The following is a 24,185-nucleotide window of genomic DNA, read 5'->3' as shown; positions in this document are numbered from 1 at the left end:
GATCAGACATCATAAACTTATGAATATTCAACATATTTTATGTATGATAATAAAATAATCTTTGAACTATTAGGCCAAACGATATCAGAAGATACGACGTTTGTACCTATCTCTGAATATACTTTCAGAGAATACTGAAAGTGAATACCTAACTTGCTCTGTAGTAAAATTACGTGATTATTAGCATTCTTAAAAAAATATTATAAAATGTATTGTAAGATTTTTTTTTATTAATTTTTATTTCATAATATAATAAGGAAAATACAAAGCTTTAAATAATACTATACAATAATGTTAGTTCTAAGTTTACGAATGGGTATTTCCAAATACAAAAATATGAGTATGCAATATTATCTTAACTGTGATATTAGTAAGCTTATAAGTTAATAATACAATAGTAAATAGGACATTTTGTAATGATAGACTGAGTTAGTCGATGTCAGAAATGTTTCACCCATAAGACTATTAAGTTAATATTTCAGAAACGTGAAGCCAGAATGGGTCGATACGTTATAAATCTACTCTACAATTATTATTGCTATTGAGTCTAGTATCAAGTAACATTAATCCAAATTTATACGAAGTGGACATTCTGCGTGAATTTATCTTTTATTTATATTCTTTGGCAAACTAGGGGTACGAGTGCGGGACAGGGCGAGGGCGGCCCGTTATCAGTGCGCAGTGAAAAGCCGTGGGCGGCGTACGAGGTAAGCTTACAAGCATTCAACATCTCTATTACTTGTATAGCTACAACCGCTTTCAATGCTTTTCTGTCAGCTATAATTTTATTTACAATTTATAAATGTGCCTTAGAAACCGGTCCTGATTTTCGTATATTACCGAATGTGGTTTCATCTCTATTTGAGTGATTGATGGATTTTGGTACTTATTGTTCACCAGTTGATGCTGATATAAAATGCTAAAAGGTTCATTGCACGCACGAAAGATAAAGTAGATTTGAGTAGGTCATCGTACAATCTTTAAGGGTGAGACATCGCGCCATGGGGTGAATATTTCCACCCCATCACTGTTATCATTTAAATAAAGTAGTGTAGTATTTTGTTCAATATTTAATAAACATGCTCGTTAAATGTATAATACATTGTTATTTATATAACGGGATTTAACTGACTTATAAAGCAGTTATCTTTCAATCCAATGACATTTTCTATGTAGGTACATATATGCACCTACATGTCTAATAAAGATTGAATAGTAGAAATCTGTGGATTTTATAAACAAAAATTTATGATGCTATTACAATAAATCGTTTTTACTGTAGTGTTGTGTTTTAAGATTTGAGAATTGTTTTTTTTTTGTTTCATATTCATTGTAATTTTTTTAATGTATCAATTTAATGTTTTTAAACAACCAGTATATTTAAAAAAGAATGATAAAATTGGGTAATTTTTTAAGGTTTAATTTTTTAATGCCAACTATTAAATACTACTTAAAATTTACTCAATTTAATCATTCTGAATTACGTGATAATGTATCAATATATTTTTTTTAATTTGCACAACAAACTTTCGTTTTGAAGTTCTCAGTAGTTGAAAGTTATCTAAACTCAATTTTTTTAATCACATAGACTTTTCGGCTTCTTGCGGATATCATATTTTTTTCCTCTTTCCCTACGCGTTTCATAAAAAATGCATTACAAGATATTTTGCATATACCTACAAGCTTTATTCAATAAGTGTTTCCTAATAAAGTATACATTAAAAGTTAGGTAAATCCAAATTACAATCAAAAAAAATAAAATTGAATGCCCACTCCCATAAAAGCGACTTTATTTAAAAGAAAGGGGACTGAAAGTTTATTTTATGAAGGTTATTATTAGATTACTATTTTGAGAAATAAATCACGGTTCTTGATACATAATATTTGCGTATATATATATCGTTAAAAGAAAATTTTATATATATGATGATGATACAGATAGAATTTTAGCCTCTTAAATTTTCTTTTAACGAAAATTTGTACAGGATAGTTATACACGATACAGTATATCACACTAACAGGACGTTTTTGTAGTTATTTCATATCAATATTTTCTTACTTGACACCCCTCTTAGATTATAACAGCGACAATGTTATAAAAATAAGCATTTATTCGCATAAAATCTAATTATTAAGTATTCTAACTTAATTTAATATTCTTGTATACCATTTTATATAGCTAGAAGACGTGGATATTCCCGTTATATGGCTATGTACATGTAGTATGGCGTCTCCTATTTAATTTATTATTGCATTTTCTGCATATCGCATATACATTCCATTGTTTGAACGCTGCGTTGGTCACGTAGACTGTAGTACTACTCTTGTTGATACTAATTTCAGCATTGAATTAAATTTAAGAAATTTGAATTCCTTTAAACTTTTAGTTACTAATTGGGGTGACTTATATCAATATTTTTGCTCTCCTACGATTATATTTATTGGATTTTTTTGTTTGTTAGATTTATTGTATGCTAAAATATATATATTTATACAAACGCGACAAAATACTAGCAATTAAAAATAAAAATGAAGGTAACAACGAATATATATCGACATTTTGTATAATATGCTTTATTCTACTAATTAATCTAAAATTATGATTCAAATTTTTTTGTTTGTTAGAGTACTAAAAAATATATATTATAGACAAAAATTATTACAAACTTGAATGTCTACAATTAAGGCCAATCCTGTTAGAGCAGCAAAAAAAATTACCGACTAATGGTCGACAATATTGCTTGTCTCTTTGGATCCTCCGGGATCGGGAGGAATCTCCCTGCCCCTGCTCGCACGAACCTCAATAATGACCTCCCCTAACTTGTATTTGCGAAGAATTTCTTTCATAGGTCCCTACGTTCTATATATCTACCTATCGACCATTATTCATCTTTGATCCGTGGAATTTGATAAAGAACTCTGTGTAGTTAGAGCTACTGAAATTTAGTGTGCTTTACATGTTGATTTACAATTATTAAATAGATTTCGTACCGAAGTGTGACTGAAGCGGGATCTCTACATAATTATTTAAAAAAACAGGAATATTTTTACGTGTAGACAACGTCATTTGGAAAATATATATGTAGTAGAAAATATTAACCTGTTTTTGTTTAATAAATTTTGTAGTGATCCTGCTCCAGTCATACGAGGTATAGGTAGACTTAGTAAAAGTCCCCTGTGTGAGTACCTCAGTTTCATCTATTTCAGCCGACAAGCAGCTTGCTTTGTACGCTATTGTATACCCCTGTATCGCACGGTATTGCCTGCTTAGAAAGTATCCTGTAACTATGTAGAAAAGGACATGTCCAATTGAAAACTATATATTTTCTCTGTGATTTAAAATATATGATTGAGTAGAAGGAATAGTAGTTTCATTTTGAAATAGTTCTAATATGGTATATATTATAGTTGGTACCTACATATAGGAATCTAGTATGCCTATCAAATATATATATTTCACTTTAATATACATTTATTATTCAGTAAGTTTAGACAAGACTTTGTGCTTATACTTCGAAATATGTACTTTAAGATCAAAGGCTTTCAGAATACAAAGCAGCGGGTAAATTCTTTGTAGTTAACAAGCCGTTGTGAAATTAATTAATAATAGTACAATAAGATGGATTACTATGAAACAACAGTTGAATACCAGAAACATTGTTCCTTAAGTAGGTTACAACGAAAGACTGTTTATTATCTACGTATTTGTATATACAAATTTGGACTTAGGGTTTTTGTTTCTGTAAGGGATGATTATGATATGATGTACGGTAGTATCTATAGGTAGTTATGGTAATAGGAAACAAGTGGAACACTTTCTCACACACCTAGAGCTTATACAGAATTACCTCAAAAATTTCATATTTTTAAAATTAGACTTTAAAATTATGGCTATTTTTCTCTGTTGTATCGTACCAATAACACAAGCTCTGCTCAAATTGGAACTAGATGGCGCTGTGTGAATTGTCCTTGGTTATTATTATTACACAAATTGACGAACAAAGTTTTGTTGCTGTCGGCTAAATTCGATCTCAAAACTATGAATTGAGCAGTAAAGCACTAGTAGTAAGATACTCATCGTAATAGTAGGTAAATATTATCTTATCTGTAGTAACAGTAAGTAATATTTCTAATCTATTATTTTACATTTTACATAAATATCAATTATATATCTATTTTATTAACTACGCCCGCATTTTAATGGGATCTCGCTCCTTGATAGGCTCCATAAGACCTTGACCCCTGCGAACCCTTCGCGACCTCTATCAAACCTCCCCCTATAGCCGCTTATTCTTATTTCGTTCGCCTTCGGTGAACTGAAATTCCTTTATTGGGAATTTTTCTAGGCTTCATAATAAAATAAGTGGAAAAGAGAATATTGATTCGACGTTGGTGATACTCTGACCTTGATACGATCCTTACCGCTCACCGTCAGGTGGGTCGTGAGTAAAAAGGAATTTCAAAATGTTTCAAATCTATACATACCTATAAATAAAATTGGAGTCTCTGTTTGTAATATTGAAATAATCGTTTTTTACTACATGCATATATATACACCAAAATAACATTTTTTACAATTTTTGTCTGTCCGTCAGTCTGTTCGTCTAATCTCTGAAATAGCTAGACCCATTTTGACGGGACATTTATTGGCAGGCAGTTGATGTAATAAGGAGTAACTTAGGCTCTTTTTATTTTATAAAAACTATCTAGTTATTTTTTGTTAAATTCCATGCAGACGAAGTCGCGAGTATAGTTAATATTATATAAACTTGTAATCAACAGTATCTACCTGGTCATAAATATATGACTCTGTAGTCATAGTTTTGAATAGTGTATATATATACAAAATAATATAATCAGCATAATCAGTTTAGAAAATATGATATACAGAGATCGGTTATCAAATTGCGCGGTACATAGTCAGTATTGATTTAGGTGCATGGAGTAGGTATTATGTGTGGGAAGAGCACGTGTGACCTACGAGTTTCTAAAAGCCTTTCTGTCTGACGAATAAATAAAGGTTACACTCGTATTCACAAACAAATTCTTAATCTATAAAAATACAACTGATAAATTGTATATTATGTGTAATGTATGTCAGAAATTACTAGTCTAGGGTTAATATATATTAATTATGTTAAACCATCACTATAAAACTATAAATGTGGTTTAACAGTGATTATTTAAAATAATGAAACAAGAAATTTCATTTAACTTCAAATAAATTTGAAAACGATTTCAATCGATTAAATTGACATGGTTTTTGGTGTAAAAGCTGTGGACGGCTCATTTAAGGAAAATAAAAGCTGAACAGAAAAAAAGTTTTATTGAAAGTTTTCTAAATATGATAAAAAAATACGACTTTTTCTTTTTTTACTATACAACGACAATTGTTTATAAAGTGTCTATATTGTTATATTATTCCAGAATGACGTACTACGTGACTATAACGCCGGAAATGAGCGAGGCTGTGCTGCAGCACCTTCGCGACAGTTTCTTCGCTGATGAGCCGCTCAATAAGGCGGTGGCACTATGTGAGAGGGGACAGGCGCATGCTGCACTAGAAAGACTGTGTGCGGCTACCATGGCTGATGGGTTGTCTGTTGCTGCTATAGAGAATGATAAGGTAAGGTAGCATGCAGGAAAGTAATCTGTTGATAACATTTGTCTATAGTCTATTAATAATATAATTACATTTACGATAGAAGTACGTCAGTACAATTGCTTCTCTATGGTATATGTTTTTTTTATTTAGGTCTCTAAAGTGTCTGGTAACGCTGAAAGTGATTTTCACTTGCATACTCATTCATACAGCAGGATAGTTAAGTTGTGGAATAGCGCTGAAATTTGATCTGATAGTATTTGTTAGTTTTTACCTCGGAAAGTACAAGGACAAACAAAATAGGAATTATGTACGGAATTTTGATATGAAATGGTAAAAGCGTAATGGTATTAAATATGATTATATAAGATGATAAATACATAATATGTAATATCTAACACAATCTCAAACTTCAGTTTAGATAATATTCTAATTATTTCTTAACATGGCAAATGACGCCACGTCAATTTTAATTACCTATTATATCGAGTTCGTCACCGACAGATGACAGTAGTTGCTTCTTCGTGTAATATAATCTGTTTCAATCAATTTAACCCAACAAACTAAACTACTAAATAGGATTAGTTTGTACCATCGGAAGAATATTTTAATAAGTCATTAAAAAATATGCGATTTATTATTAGTAAGCCTGAACAATAGTCCAGGCTTACTAATAATCTAGTCAGTCAGTAAACCATCTAGTCTCAAACAGAGCTCATTTTATGAGTAGTAGACAACTAATATAAATACATACATAATATAGGTAGATAGAAAACACCCATACCAATACAAACAATCATATTCATGAGTACAAACGTTTACACCGTGCTATGAAATCAAACTCGTGACCATCAGAAAGTAAGGCAGCATGCCACACCGCTATACCACCGAGATGCAGATTTTGAATATAATCTAACTATATATATATATATATATATAAACACCTCTTTGGGCACTTTGTTGATCACGCCACAACCTAAACACTTGCCGATTCCACCTTTTGCACTGAATAACTTGACTCCTATCGCGTATATCTCAGGCGGTATGGCAACGTCGCATTCTATTTTGCGATGTGGCCATATATATTCGTCGATAGTACGATATACTCGACACTTTTTTTACTAATAATTCGTGACTGAATGGCTCCGAACGGCTAAATTTTTGGTATACACAAAGACTTTTTGGCTCTGAATATATTCCAAAAATCAATTAATTATGTTGATCACTTTATATACTCGTCCTTACTGCGATACTTACTTTCATCCGAAAATATATAGATACCGTAACGGTCTATCAATTATGACTTTATTAATTTACTAATGTAGATATTTTATATTCGCAATGCTCCATACATGCAAGCTCCAGCAACGGTGGAGGCAGGGTCCCCCCTGCACCGTACACCGCACCCCGCGCACTCAAACAAATTAGATATTTTTTGAATACACAAAGACTTTTTGGCTCTGTATATATATTTCAAAAATCAGTTAATTGTGTTGATCACTTTATATACTGGTCCTTACTGCGATACTTATTTTAATCCGAATATATATAGATACCGTAACGGTCTATCAATTATGAATTTACTAATCTAGATATTTTATATTCGCAATGCTCCATACATGCAAGCTCCAGCAACGGTGGAGGCAAGGGGGAGCACCGTACACCGCACCCCGCGCACATAAACAAATTAGAATAAATTAAATTCATAAGATTATTTATATATTTCGACTGCCTCGGTGGTCACACCGCTTTACATCCGATGGTCGCGGGTTCGATTTCTCGCACGATGCAAACATTTGTACTCATCGGTCATCGATTGTTTTCATCGGTCTGGGTGTTTTATATGTATATTATATATGTATTTACAAAATAAAAATATCTATTTATATCAGTTCAGTATCAGTCTGTGTTAATTGTCCAGGGTTATTTATTATATTTTTATAAACGGTTATCTTTTTCCATCGCACCGCTCGCTATCGACAGTGAATTCATAGAAATGTCACTCTAAAAACAAAAATAGTTTTGTGTTTTGTATTTCAAATACTAAATGCAAAATAGGTATTTTCAAAATACTTTTTAAAAATTAAGTACCTTTTGAATTTTTGTCCAAACCTCAGATATTTTATTTATTTTAGGTATATCAATCATTACATAGTAATATAAAAACAAAGTCGCTGTCGCATCTAACAGTACATAAACAAAGAAAGAAGACTTTGGCTCTGATACCGTAACGGCCTATGAATTATGAATTTATTATACCTAATCTAGATATTTTATATTCGCAATGCTACGTACATTGTAATATCCGCCTCCATTCATTGTAACGGTGGAGGGACTAAATAGTTGAATAAAACTGAATAAGCAGTTGCTCCACTCTATAGGTACTGCGTCGTCGTCGTATGCTGTTCATTTTTTCACTCGTTTTGGCGCCAAGAGAGGGTCACATAGTCGTGGTCAAGTTAAGAACTTATAATTTAATTTTGATAACAATAGATACAAGTAAATAGTAGGTATTATATTAATGTACGTAAGTACTGTACTTAAAAATATTTATTCTTTATTGTACATTTGAAAAACTTAACACTTAAGGACTTGTACATATACACGTACATACTGCCATTTTCTCTTAAAGACATCCAGAGAAGTACTATTTATCAAATACGCGGGGTGCACCGACCTTTGACCTTATAACACCTGATTCGCGCGTAACGAATTACATTGCTACTTTTTGGTATTTTATAGTGGATATGTCACTATAAAATATTATTATTTCTTTAGATTATGACATAATAACATAGTTTACATGATTTTAAGGGAAACATACGATAAAAAAAAATCCCGTAAAATGTAAAAGATAAAAAATGGTTATTGTTGGTTATCCTTAAGTGATAGACATAAAACATCACGGACTTTTTTGTTGACCTTATTTTGATACATCTCAAAGCAGTAGACAACACGCATTTTCATTAAACAGTATTGTATTTTTTTATTTCTTTAACTTTAATGCACAAAAAAATTTGTACATGTGGCGGACTTAATATTTTGCCGCGTTATTTACCAGGCAACCATGAGTGGTGCAGCGAAAGATTATTGGCGGTGCACTAATATAAATAAGAAATGTCAAAAAAAGATTTATAAAGATAATAAAGATAAGCAAAATATACATTTCTATAAAAAAATAACAGTATACATACATAAATATATATGTAAATATAACCCATAAATGTATAAATATTATATATAAGTAAATACATAATGATCTGATAATCAAATTATAAGTACAGTCTCAAATTGAAAGTAAGAAAAACAGAAAATATAGAGAGAACTATATGGATATAACAGAAAGATGTGAAAAAAGGAGGACAGTAAAAAAGTTACAAATTTAAATAATGTCCCCGCAATTTCTGTTTAAATGAATTTATTACATTATTATATATATTAGGCATACGACTAGCCTTATGACTGTTACTTTTTTTTAATGTATACATCTATACATGTAAATAAAATTGGAGTTTCTGTTTGTAATATTGAAATAACCGTTTTTTACTACTTGCATATGAATATAAATACGGTACATACACCAAAATAACATATTTTACAAGTTTTGTCTGTCTGTCTGTCTGTCTGTTTGGTCCGGCTAATCTCTGAAATAGCTGGACCGATTTTGACGGGACTTTTTTTGGCAAGTAGCTGATGTAATAAGGAGTAACTTACGCTACTGTTATTTTAGAAAAATAAAATAAAATTTCACGCGGACGAAGTCGCTGGGGCCAGCTAGTCTATAGATATACCGAGATTTAATATTTAAGTTGCTATTATGTTGTTGACAAAATTTTACTGTAATGTTACTATTACGTTATCCTACACAATTTGTATTATTTTGGATGAATAAATAAATAAATAAATAATAATCCATACATCTATACATTTAATAAAAATTGGAGTGTCTGTTTGTAATATAGAAAAAACCGTTTTTTACTACATGCATATGAATATAAATAAGATACATATACCAAAATAACAATTTTTATAATTTTTGTCTGTCTGTCTGTCGGTCTGTTTGTTCCGGCTAATCTCTGAAATGGCTGGACCGATTTTGACGGTACTTTTTTTGGCAGGTAGCTGATTTATAAGGAGTAACTTAGGCTACTTTTATTTTAGAAAAATAAAGTTAATTCCACGTGGACGAAGTCGCGGGAACAGCTTGTTTTTAATAAAAACTGTTTATTTGATAAAAAAACATCTTTTTTGTGGTACTTGAGAATGTTGAAGCCTGTTGTTTGTAATATTGAAATAACCGTTTTTTACTACTTGCATATGAATATAAATACGGTACATACACCAAAATAACATATTTTACAATTTTTGTCCGTCGGTCTGTTTGTTCCGGCTAATCTCTGAAATGGCTGGACCGATTTTGACGGGACTTTTTTTGGCAGGTAGCTGATGTAATAAGGAGTAACTTAGGCTACTTTTATTTTAGAAAAATAAAGTTAAAAACCACGTGGACGAAGTCGCGGGAACAGCTAGTGTATAATATATTAGAGATACCTACGTGTTTTTTTATTGATGACTAGCTGTACACGGGATTTCGTCCGTGTTGAATTTAACTTTATTTTTCTAAAATATAAGAAGTTAAATTCCACGCGGACGAAGTCGCGTGTACAGCTAGTTGTCGGTAGTCTAGCGATTTAGCTAGCACACTGCTTTGATTCCTGCTTGGTGGTCGAGGGTTCGATTCCTCGCACGCTACAAACATTTGTATTCATGAGTATGATTGTTTGTAACGGTCTGGGTGTTTTCTATGTATAGATAATATATATGTATTTACGAAAAAAAATCTTTGTATTTATATCAGTACCCATAACATAATCTTCAGCTAGCTTAACTTGGGTCTAGATGAAGCTGTGTGAATTGTCCTGAGATTACTATTATTACTATAATAAATCTTTTCAAATCAGCCGATGTTTATTTTTGCCATAATACGTGCTGTTACCATGTGATAATATTACGTACGTACTTATTAAACTATTAACTTATTATTAAATTGTTTGTAACGGTCTGGGTGTTTTCTATGTATAGATAATATATATGTATTTACGAAAAAAATCTTTGTATTTATATCAGTACCCATAACATAATCTTCAGCTAGCTTAACTTGGGTCTAGATGAAGCTGTATGAATTGTCCTGAGATTACTATTATTATTAATTGGTACACAGGTAAACTACTAACTAGGTCATATTGGTGTTGTTTGTTATGGTGAAAAAACTAGTAGGTATATATATAAGTTACACGTACAATTTCAAAGACTTATTTCTTGAAAACTACTGGCTATTCTGAAATAAAACTTTAGTGTTTGTATATGTAATGTTTGCATATAAAATATGATTAAAGGTTACCAGTGTATTTACACTTTTACTGAACAAACAGAGTTGTTTAATACTGAAAATATTGTGTGGAAGGCATCAATTACTTTCAGTGCATGTATAGCTTTTCTCTTTTCCTAATTATTATTATTATTAAGTTTAAAGTGGTTGAATTTTACGTAAGGGGTTTTTATACATTATTTCTAATTTACCATTTATTTTAAGTTTTTTAAACTCTATTCATCGAGACCTATCTAATGAGTCCAAACACGATATTTCTGCTGTAAGTTTTCGAAGAGTATGTTCATCATCTGATAATACTGGTGCCAGCATGAAGTCAAGGTTAACAGATAACTAATTACTTTTATTTCGTCAAAATCTTTAGATTACGTATAATAAATTCATAATATCGCTACCTATTCAAATCAAAACAAGTATTAGGTACTTCATGTACTAGTATATAAATTCATCAACACACAAGTAAATGATTTTTAAATATATTCAGAGCCAAAAAATCTTTGTGCGTTTAAAAAAAATGCCGATACGGATTCACTATTGCAGGAAATTGTTGAAAAAATATATATCGAGTATAAGTATCTACTACTATCGACGAATACATTTGGCAACAACGCATGGTCTCGGCCGGAACGGCAACATCGCATATTAGAATACAAAGATAGTGATAGAAAGAGAGAGACAGTGGATCAGCAATATCTACGGATCGTGGCTGGATCAACTAAGTGTGCAAGTGTATATAAATATATATATATATATACATTTGTCTTTAATTCAAAGGAAATATAAATAATGAACGCATCACATTTAAAACAGTATAAATAGTTAATAATTTAATAATAAGTTAATAGTTTAATAAGTACGTACGTAATATTATCACATGGTAACAGCACGTATTATGGCAAAAATAAACATCGGCTGATTTGAAAAGATTTATTATAGTAATAATAGTAATCTCAGGACAATTCACACAGCTTCATCTAGACCCAAGTTAAGCTAGCTGAAGATTATGTTATGGGTACTGATATAAATACAAAGATTTTTTTTCGTAAATACATATATATTATCTATACATAGAAAACACCCAGACCGTTACAAACAATCATACTCATGAATACAAATGTTTGCAGCGTGCGAGGAATCGAACCCTCGACCACCAAGCAGGAATCAAAGCAGTGTGCTAGCTAAATCGCTAGACTACCGACAACTAGCTGTACACGCGACTTCGTCCGCGTGGAATTTAACTTCTTATATTTTAGAAAAATAAAGTTAAATTCAACACGGACGAAATCCCGTGTACAGCTAGTCATCAATAAAAAAACACGTAGGTATCTCTAATATATTATACACTAGCTGTTCCCGCGACTTCGTCCACGTGGTTTTTAACTTTATTTTTCTAAAATAAAAGTAGCCTAAGTTACTCCTTATTACATCAGCTACCTGCCAAAAAAAGTCCCGTCAAAATCAGTCCAGCCATTTCAGAGATTAGCCGGAACAAACAGACAGACAGACAAAAATTGTAAAATATGTTATTTTGGTGTATGTACCGTATTTATATTCATATGCAAGTAGTAAAAAACGGTTATTTCAATATTACAAACAACAGGCTTCAACATTCTCAAGTACCACAAAAAAGATGTTTTTATTAAAAACAAGGTGTTCCCGCGACTTCGTCCGCGTGGAATTTAACTTTATTTTTCTAAAATAAAAGTAACCTAAGTTACTCCTTATAAATCAGCTACCTGCCAAAAAAAAGTACCGTCAAAATCGGTCCAGCCATTTCAGAGATTAGCCGGAACAAACAGACCGACAGACAGACAGACTAAAATTATAAAAATAGTTATTTTGGTATATGTACCTTATATATATTCATATGCATGTAGTAAACATTACAGTAAAATTTTGTCAATAACATAATAGCAACTTGAACATTAAATCTCGGTATATCTATAGACTAGCTGGCCCCAGCGACTTCGTCCGCGTGAAATTTTATTTTATTTTTCTAAAATAACAGTAGCGTAAGTTACTCCTTATTACATCAGCTACTTGCCAAAAAAAGTCCCGTCAAAATCGGTCCAGCTATTTCAGAGATTAGCCGGAACAAACAGACAGACAGACAGACTGTACTATGCTATACTATGTATTGATTGATATACCTAAAATAAATAAAATATCTGAGGTTTGGACAAAAACTCAAAGGGTAATTTATTTTGAAAAAGTATTTTGAAAATACCTATTTTGCTTTTAGTGTTATAGTACTTTAACTGTTATGTTTTAAGTAACAATGTTGAATTATAATTAATACTACTGCACCAACACTCCGATCGTGCAAAAAAATTTGCTGTTTCATTATTTTTTAGTTCAATTAGTGGTCTACCTAAGTTCTGGGCTAAGGGGGGGGGGGGGGGAGTCATGACGCCCCCATGACTCCCATGACCTCCATGACGCTCCCCCCTGGATCCGCCGTTGCGTCTTCTCTTTATTCGCTCAGTAACGTTGTTACAAAAGAAAAGTTTCCCATCCAAAAAATAACAAGTATTGAGGTTTGATCTGGAGTCACGTTACTCCAGACTGATTTCTATAAATATTTAGATTAGATAGACTATTATTCTTGAAATACTAGCTAGACATTATTAAGTTACTGTAGCCATAATGTAGTAGCCCAAACGTGCCAATGAGGAAGCCCTTGGCAAATGCTGCACCCTGATTGGCCCGTTTGAATTGGATCAAGAAGTGCTCGTATGCCAAAAAGGTGGATTTGTATAAAATCGTGTATAAATCACTTAATTATTATTATTACTCGTCGTGACAGTTGTGGCTCAAAACGGAGCAACATTTACATATGGTCATCTGGCATTAGATCAACAAAAGGCCTCCGGATCAACAAGTGAAAAAGGATCAACAAAAAACTACCTATACGGCACGTCTGAGCCACAAAGTGCCCAAGGGGATATTTATATATATATATATATATATATATATATATATATATATATAAACACCTCTGTGGGCACTTTGTTGATCACGCCACAAGCCAAACACTTGCTGATTCCACCTTTTGCACTGAATAACTTGACTCCTATCGCGTCTATCTCAGGCGGTATGGCAACGTCGCATTCTATTTTGCGAAGTGGCCATATATATTCGTCTATAGTACGATATACTCGACACATTTTTTACTAATAATTCGTGCATGACTGGCTCCGAACGGCTAAATTTTTGGTATACACAAAGACTTTTTGGCTCTGAATATATTTCAAAAATCAATTAATTATGTTGATCACTTTATATACTCGTCCTTACTGCGATACTTATTTTCATCCGAATATATATAGATACCGTAACGGTCTATCAATTATTAATTTATTAATTTACTAATCTAGATATTTTATATTCGCAATGCTCCATACATAGTAACTCCACCGTTGCAGGGGGGAGCACCGTACACCGCACCCCGCGCACACAAACAAATTAGATATTTTTTGAATACACAACGACTTTTTGGCTCTGTATATATATTTCAAAAATCAATTAATTGTGTTGATCACTTTATATACTGGTCCTTACTGCGATACTTATTTTAATCCGAATATATATAGATACCGTAACGGTCTATCAATTATTAATTTATTAATTTACTACTCTAGATATTTTATATTCGCAATGCTCCATACATGCAAGCTCCAGCAACGGTGGAGGCAGGGGGGAGCACCGTACACCGCACCCCGCGCACACAAACAAATTAGAATAAATTAAATTCATAAGATTATTCATATATTTCGACTGCCTCGGTGGTCACACCGCTTTACATCCGATGGTCGCGGGTTCGATTCCTCGCAAGGTGCAAACATTTGTACTCATCGGTCATCGATTGTTTTCATCGGTCTGGGTGTTTTATATGTATTTACAAAATAAAAATATCTATTTATATCAGTTCAGTATCAGTCTGTGTTAATTGTCCAGGGCTATTTATTATATTTTTTATAAACAGTTATCTTTTTCCATCGCACCGCTCGCTATCGACAGTGAATTCATAGAAATGTCACTCTAAAAACAAAAATAGTTTTGTGTTTTGTATTTCAAATACTAAATGCAAAATAGGTATTTTCAAAATACTTTTTCAAAATAAAGTACCTTTTGAATTTTTGTCCAAACCTCAGATATTTTAGGTATATCAATCATTACATAGTGTAGTATAAAACAAAGTCGCTGTCGCATCTAACAGTACATAAATAAAGAAAGAAGACTTTTTGGCTCTGATACCGTAACGGTCTATCAATTATGAACTAAATAGTTGAATAAAACTGAATAAGCAGTTGCTCCACTCTATAGGTACTGCGTCGTCGTCATATGCTGTTCATTTTTTCACTCGTTTTGGCGCCAAGAGAGGGTCACATAGTCGTGGTCAAGTTAAGAACTTATAATTTAATTTTGATAACAATAGATACAAGTAAAAAGTAGGTATTATATTAATGTACGTAAGTACTGTACTTAAAAATATTTATTCTTTATTGTACATTTGAAAAACTTAACACTTAAGGACTTGTACATATACACGTACATACTGCCATTTTCTCTTAAAGACATCCAGAGAAGCACTATTTATCAAATACGCGGGGTGCACTGACCTTTGACCTTATAACAGCTGATTCGCGCGTAATGAATTACATTGCTATTTTTTAGTATTTTATAGTGGATATTTCACTATAAAATATTATTATTTCTTTAGATTATGACGTAATAACATAGTTTACATGATTTTAAGGGAAACATACGATAAAAAAAATTCCCGTAAAATGTAAAAGATAAAAAATGGTTATTGTTGGTAATCCTTAAGAGATAGACATATACCATCACGGACTTTTTTGTTGACCTTATATTGATACATCTCAAAGCACTAGACAATACGCATTTTCATTAAACAGTAGTGTATTTTTATTTATTTATTTAACTTTAATGCACAAAAAAATTTGTACATGTGGTGGACGTAATATCTTGCCGCGTTAATTACCAGGCAACTATGAGTGCAAATAAGAAATGTCAAAAAAAGATATATAAATACAAAGCAAAAATATAAATTTTTATAAAAAAATAACAATATACATACATAAATATATAACCCATAATTGTATAAGTAAATACATAATGATCCGATAATCAAATTATAAGTACAGTCTCAAATTGAAAGTAAGAAAAACAGAAAATATAGACAGAACTATAGGGATATATCAGAAAGATGTGAAAAAAGGAGAAGGACAGTAAAAAAGTTAGAAATTTAAATAATGTTCCCGCAATTTCTGTTTAAATGAATTTATTACATTATTATATATATTAGGCATACGACTAGCCTTGTGACTGTTACTTTTTTTTTAATCTATACATCTATACATGTAAATAAAATTGGAGTGTCTGTTTGTAATATTGAAATAACCGTTTTTTACTACTTGCATATGAATATAAATACGGTACATACACCAAAATAACATATTTTACAAGTTTTGTCTGTCTGTCTGTCTGTTTGTTCCGGCTAATCTCTGAAATAGCTGGACCGATTTTGACGGGACTTTTTTTGGCAAGTAGCTGATGTAATAAGGAGTAACTTACGCTACTGTTATTTTAGAAAAATAAAATAAAATTTCACGCGGACGAAGTCGCTGGGGCCAACTAGTCTATAGATATACCGAGATTTAATGTTTAAGTTGCTATTATGTTGTTGACAAAATTTTACTGTAATGTTACTATTACGTTATCCTACACAATTTGTATTATTTTGGATGAATAAATAAATAAATAAATAATAATCTATACATCTATACATTTAATAAAAATTGGAGTGTCTGTTTGTAATATAGAAAAAACCGTTTTTTACTACATGCATATGAATATATATAAGGTACATATACCAAAATAACAATTTTTATAATTTTTGTCTGTCTGTCTGTCGGTCTGTTTGTTCCGGCTAATCTCTGAAATGGCTGGACCGATTTTGACGGTACTTTTTTTGGCAGATAGCTGATTTATAAGGAGTAACTTAGGCTACTTTTATTTTAGAAAAATAAATTTAATTCCACGCGGACGAAGTCGCGGGGACAGCTTGTTTTTAATAAAAACTGTTTATTTGATAAAAAAACATCTTTTTTGTGGTACTTGAGAATGTTGAAGCCTGTTGTTTGTAATATTGAAATAACCGTTTTTTACTACTTGCATATGAATATAAATACGGTACATACACCAAAATAACATATTTTACAATTTTTGTCTGTCTGTCTGTTTGTTCCGGCTAATCTCTGAAATGGCTGGACCGATTTTGACGGGACTTTTTTTGGCAGGTAGCTGATGTAATAAGGAGTAACTTAGGCTACTTTTATTTTAGAAAAATAAAGTTAAAAACCACGTGGACGAAGTCGCGGGAACAGCTAGTGTATAATATATTAGAGATACCTACGTGTTTTTTTATTGATGACTAGCTGTACACGGGATTTCGTCCGTGTTGAATTTAACTTTATTTTTCTAAAATATAAGAAGTTAAATTCCACGCGGACGAAGTCGCGTGTACAGCTAGTTGTCGGTAGTCTAGCGATTTAGCTAGCACACTGCTTTGATTCCTGCTTGGTGGTCGAGGGTTCGATTCCTCGCACGCTGCAAACATTTGTATTCATGAGTATGATTGTTTGTAACGGTCTGGGTGTTTTCTATGTATAGATAATATATATGTATTTACGAAAAAAAATCTTTGTATTTATATCAGTACCCATAACATAATCTTCAGCTAGCTTAACTTGGGTCTAGATGAAGCTGTGTGAATTGTCCTGAGATTACTATTATTACTATAATAAATCTTTTCAAATCAGCCGATGTTTATTTTTGCCATAATACGTGCTGTTACCATGTGATAATATTACGTACGTACTTATTAAACTATTAACTTATTATTAAATTGTTTGTAACGGTCTGGGTGTTTTCTATGTATAGATAATATATATGTATTTACGAAAAAAATCTTTGTATTTATATCAGTACCCATAACATAATCTTCAGCTAGCTTAACTTGGGTCTAGATGAAGCTGTATGAATTGTCCTGAGATTACTATTATTATTAATTGGTACACAGGTAAACTACTAACTAGGCCATATTGGTGTTGTTTGTTATGGTGAAAAAACTAGTAGGTATATATATAAGTTACACGTACAATTTCAAAGACTTATTTCTTGAAAACTACTGGCTATTCTGAAATAAAACTTTAGTGTTTGTATATGTAATGTTTGCATATAAAATATGATTAAAGGTTACCAGTGTATTTACACTTTTACTGAACAAACAGAGTTGTTTAATACTGAAAATATTGTGTGGAAGGCATCAATTACTTTCAGTGCATGTATAGCTTTTCTCTTTTCCTAATTATTATTATTATTAAGTTTAAAGTGGTTGAATTTTACGTAAGGGGTTTTTATACATTATTTCTAATGTACCATTTATTTTAAGTTTTTTAAACTCTATTCATCGAGACCTATCTAATGAGTCCAAACACGATATTTCTGCTGTAAGTTTTCGAAGAGTATGTTCATCATCTGATAATACTGGTGCCAGCATGAAGTCAAGGTTAACAGATAACTAATTACTTTTATTTCGTCAAAATCTTTAGATTACGTATAATAAATTCATAATATCGCTACCTATTCAAATCAAAACAAGTATTAGGTACTTCATGTACTAGTATATAAATTCATCAACACACAAGTAAATGATTTTTAAATATATTCAGAGCCAAAAAATCTTTGTGCATTTAAAAAAAATGCCGATACGGATTCACTATTGCAGGAAATTGTTGAAAAAATATATATCGAGTATAAGTATCTACTACTATCGACGAATACATTTGGCAACAACGCATGGTCTCGGCCGGAACGGCAACATCGCATATTAGAATACAAAGATAGTGATAGAAAGAGAGAGACAGTGGATCAGCAATATCTACGGATCGTGGCTGGATCAACTAAGTGTGCAAGTGTATATAAATATATATATATATATACATTTGTCTTTAATTCAAAGGAAATATAAATAATGAACGCATCACATTTAAAACAGTATAAATAGTTAATAATTTAATAATAAGTTAATAGTTTAATAAGTACGTACGTAATATTATCACATGGTAACAGCACGTATTATGGCAAAAATAAACATCGGCTGATTTGAAAAGATTTATTATAGTAATAATAGTAAGCTCAGGACAATTCACACAGCTTCATCTAGACCCAAGTTAAGCTAGCTGAAGATTATGTTATGGGTACTGATATAAATACAAAGATTTTTTTTCGTAAATACATATATATTATCTATACATAGAAAACACCCAGACCGTTACAAACAATCATACTCATGAATACAAATGTTTGCAGCGTGCGAGGAATCGAACCCTCGACCACCAAGCAGGAATCAAAGCAGTGTGCTAGCTAAATCGCTAGACTACCGACAACTAGCTGTACACGCGACTTCGTCCGCGTGGAATTTAACTTCTTATATTTTAGAAAAATAAAGTTAAATTCAACACGGACGAAATCCCGTGTACAGCTAGTCATCAATAAAAAAACACGTAGGTATCTCTAATATATTATACACTAGCTGTTCCCGCGACTTCGTCCACGTGGTTTTTAACTTTATTTTTCTAAAATAAAAGTAGCCTAAGTTACTCCTTATTACATCAGCTACCTGCCAAAAAAAGTCCCGTCAAAATCGGTCCAGCCATTTCAGAGATTAGCCGGAACAAACAGACAGACAGACAAAAATTGTAAAATATGTTATTTTGGTGTATGTACCGTATTTATATTCATATGCAAGTAGTAAAAAACGGTTATTTCAATATTACAAACAACAGGCTTCAACATTCTCAAGTACCACAAAAAAGATGTTTTTATTAAAAACAAGGTGTTCCCGCGACTTCGTCCGCGTGGAATTTAACTTTATTTTTCTAAAATAAAAGTAACCTAAGTTACTCCTTATAAATCAGCTACCTGCCAAAAAAAAGTACCGTCAAAATCGGTCCAGCCATTTCAGAGATTAGCCGGAACAAACAGACAGACAGACAGACAGACTAAAATTATAAAAATAGTTATTTTGGTATATGTACCTTATATATATTCATTTCTTATTCATTCATTTTTTATTTTATTTTTCTAAAATAACAGTAGCGTAAGTTACTCCTTATTACATCAGCTACTTGCCAAAAAAAGTCCCGTCAAAATCGGTCCAGCTATTTCAGAGATTAGCCGGAACAAACAGACAGACAGACAAACTGTACTATGCTATACTATGTATTGATTGATATACCTAAAATAAATATAATATCTGAGGTTTGAACAAAAACTCAAAGGGTAATTTATTTTGAAAATACCTATTTTGCTTTTAGTGTTATAGTACTTTAACTGTTATGTTTTAAGTAACAATGTTTAATTATAATTAATACTACTGCACCAACACTCCGATCGTGCAAAAAAATTTGCTGTTTCATTATTTTTTAGTTCAATTAGTGGTCTACCTAAGTTCTGGGCTAAGGGGGGGGGCGTCATGACTCCCCCATGACTCCCATGACCTCCATGACGCTCCCCCTGGATCCGCCGTTGCGTCTTCTCTTTATTCGCTCAGTAACGTTGTTACAAAAGAAAAGATTCCCATCCAAAAAATAACAAGTATTGAGGTTTGATCTGGAGTCACGTTACTCCAGACTGATTTCTATAAATATTTAGATTAGGTAGACTATTATTTTTGAAATACTAGCTAGACATTATTAAGTTACTGTAGCCATAATGTAGTATCCCAAACGTGCCAATGAGGAAGCCCTTGGCAAATGCTGCACCCTGATTGGCCCGTTTGAATTGGATCAAGAACTGCTCGTATGCCAAAAAGGTGGATTTGTATAAAATCGTGTATAAATCGCTTAATTATTATTATTACTCGTCGTGACAGTTGTGGCTCAAAACGGATCAACATTTATATATGGTCATCTGGCATTAGATCAACAAAAGGCCTCCGGATCAACAAGTGAAAAAGGATCAACAAAAAACTACCTATACGGCACGTCTGAGCCACAAAGTGCCCAAGGGGATATTTATATATATATATGTGTTTAGAGCATTATATTATGTACATAGGTAGGAACCTAGTAGGTCCTTTTCGAATTTAAAATATCGTTTAGATAATGAAATGAAAATAATGAATCGAATATTTTTGCGCGTAGTTTCCAACTGTTTGATATCTTAAAAATAAAAAATAAAATCGTATATTACAGGTATTAGGTGTTGCGCTGAACGGTATATTATGACCAGGTGACATCGAGCAATCTATTGAAAAGATCCAACAGTCTTCCGACGAGAAATACAATAAAATCTTTACGATCCTGTACACAGTAAGCCGAGATTTGGACCTGTTCGCTACCTTCAATGTTAAACGTATCCTGGAGTGCAGGATCATATCTGTATCCGATCATGCTCGCGGTAGGGGATTAGCTAAAGAGCTCATGAAAAGAAGTATTGAAATAGCTAAAGATCAAAGATTCAAGGTGGGTTACGCAAATTTTATTTAAATAATGTAGTAAGTAAGTACATACGAAATTTTAAATGAAGACTAGTTGAGCCACAAACGTTGTTCTGACTTATAAATTAATATCGCTATTAAAAAATAGAGGTTGGTGGTAGAAAGGTACAAATTTAGGAGTGTGTGGTATAAAAATAGTTAACAAACTATTCTCAGACGTATCGACTATACATATAAAATTTCATCAAAATCTGTTAAGCTGTTTCGGAGAGTGTGTACAATCCTACATACTGTGACACAAGAATTTTGTATAGGAGATTAAAAAAAATCATAATCAGAAACAAATACAATTTACTTGAAGTAAGTAATAAACATTGCTCAGGATTCAAATTCTAAACGAGATACCAAATTTAAAGAGACTCTAACTGTTGCTGTTGGGGCAAACAAAGCAGTTTCTTATTAGGCAATAATAGAATTTGAGCACATTTTGGCACATCCTTTTAGTTCTCAGGAGTAACAGCGCATAACGCATTCGTCACAATTCTATGTCTGTGATAATCTTTCTTGTCATGAAATGTAGGTATACTCTGAAATATCCATGTCATGATTCTCTCTACATAGCTGAAATATTCCCATTGACTTAATAATAATTTTCAATTGCAGCTTTTCAAAGTTGACGCTACAGGAGCATTCTCACAGCGTATCTGCAGCAGTCTTGGTCTACGAGTTTTACATAAAATTCGTTACTGCGAGTATTGCGATGATACCGGCACTCCGATCTTTAAAGTGGCACCGCCCCACGATTCCCTTTCAGTCATGGTGTTGGAGTTACCTTGAATCTTTTCTTTTTAAGCTTGTGTTCATTTTTATATAAATTATTTTATAATTATGTAACGGAATGTTTTTGACCTTTTTTTATCTTTCGCGATATCTGTTTTGACTTTATCTGGATTTTTTTTCAAGGTGAGAACCTGGAGTGCTTTCGCCTCGTAAATACTGAAGTCAAAACATCGAAATAATTCTTGCGAAAGACGAAAATATATTAACATAATTAAATTGTTATAACAAAATAAATCACCAGAAATAGTACTCAAGACGGTAGGCCAACAAAAACATTTAACTATAACACACATAGAATTGCTGATATGGTTTGAATATTGTAATCGTTTAATCCGTTTCCCGCATCTTTGAATAAATTTGAAACATAAATTTAAAATTGAAAAAAAATAGGCGGGAATTAAGGAATATTTATTGATAAGCATCATTATTCAAGATTAATCGATTTGTCTAATGTTTATAAGTATTAAGCCAAAGAGAGAATATTAGATAATATTATTGTTGCGAGGATCCTCACAATATTTTTATAATTTAATATATTTTAATATCATGTATTTTCTTATTGAGTTTATAATTTTGAAACATTAGAAAAATTTAAATTCGGTGAAACTGAGTACCAACTAAATTCTAAACTGAGTTAGACTAAAAAAGATATCGCCAATGTCAAAGTATTGAAATTAAAACTCTTGATGTGTGAATAACGTACATATAATAATTCTGAAGCTAGTGAAGTTTCAAATTTCAATCTGCTAATTCTACGGTAATTTATTACCTTTTCTCCATTTTGTGCATACTTTTATTCTTCCCTTGCCGTCTTCCCGTTTAACGGCAATAAAGAAAATACATATATTATAGGTTTATAACGCTGTGTGTTAAAAATGTGCTATAACCAAGCATTTCTCGCAATATATAAAATTATAAAGTATGTGTATTTGCTGTTATTAGGTATATTGTTGTATAATATTGTGACGCTCAATATGAAAATATTATGTAGCACAAAAATGTGTATCCTAAACTATTTAGTTGAAATATAACATTTTACTGTAGTGCAATCAATATAATCGTGCTAAAATCTATTTTAAAATATTTATGTTGTTAAATCTTAAATAGGTGTTTTTGTACTAATGTAATTAAATTATTACGACATTATTATTACATCTTGAATGGTTATTTAAGTTGGCATTTGTGTTTGTATTTCTATAAACTGGGTACTAAATCGATTTTTTCCATGGATACGGTAGAAAAAGGATTTTGAGCTTGATAAATTAACTTCTTAAGGAGTGAAGGGAAGGCTGTGTTTGAAGTAAATCAATTGTTAGTAAATAGGAGATATCTGGTGTATGCATGCCGAATGAAGAAAATGTAGAGAACATCACGAAGAATGTTGGATTGAAGAAGATAATTTTTTTAAATTCGTAGTACCGTGAGCTGTACCTAAGTATTTATTGTAGTTCATAATCTGACTGGTTTTTGTCATAATTATATACAAGTATTTAAAGTTACTAATGAACCTTTTTAGACGAATGAGTTTTTCACTTGTTTCTAAATGTTTACATATTTTGTATATCGATATATGTACTGTTTTCAGTAAAGTCATATAAGTACTCACAATTTACCAAATATTACATATATCTATTATTATATCTGTGTGTTCAAATATGGTCCCCTATTTATGCTAGTGTAGGTCTGTAACTTTTACGCGACTTGTGCACTATTGTTGTTAGATGTTTAATGAATATTATATTCTATGTAAACCATGTAGTTTCTTTTATATGTAGGTACTCGTAGCGTGTAGCAGCTGTAGTAAAATATTTATATTCTAATAAAAG

General features: G+C 31.7%; 1 pseudogene; it reads left to right on the top strand.

Moving 5' to 3' along the window:
- Positions 1–687: 687 nt before the first annotated feature.
- Positions 688–22,571, top strand: LOC131842152 (uncharacterized; annotated as a pseudogene).
- The last annotated feature ends 1,614 nt before the right edge of the window (positions 22,572–24,185 follow it).

The sequence above is a fragment of the Achroia grisella genome, unplaced genomic scaffold, assembly GCF_030625045.1.
Source record: "Achroia grisella isolate CSIRO2021 unplaced genomic scaffold, CSIRO_AGI_Agris_v1 utg2138, whole genome shotgun sequence".
NCBI classification, from domain to species: Eukaryota; Metazoa; Arthropoda; class Insecta; order Lepidoptera; family Pyralidae; genus Achroia; species Achroia grisella.
This window is presented reverse-complemented; position numbering and strand designations above follow the sequence as displayed.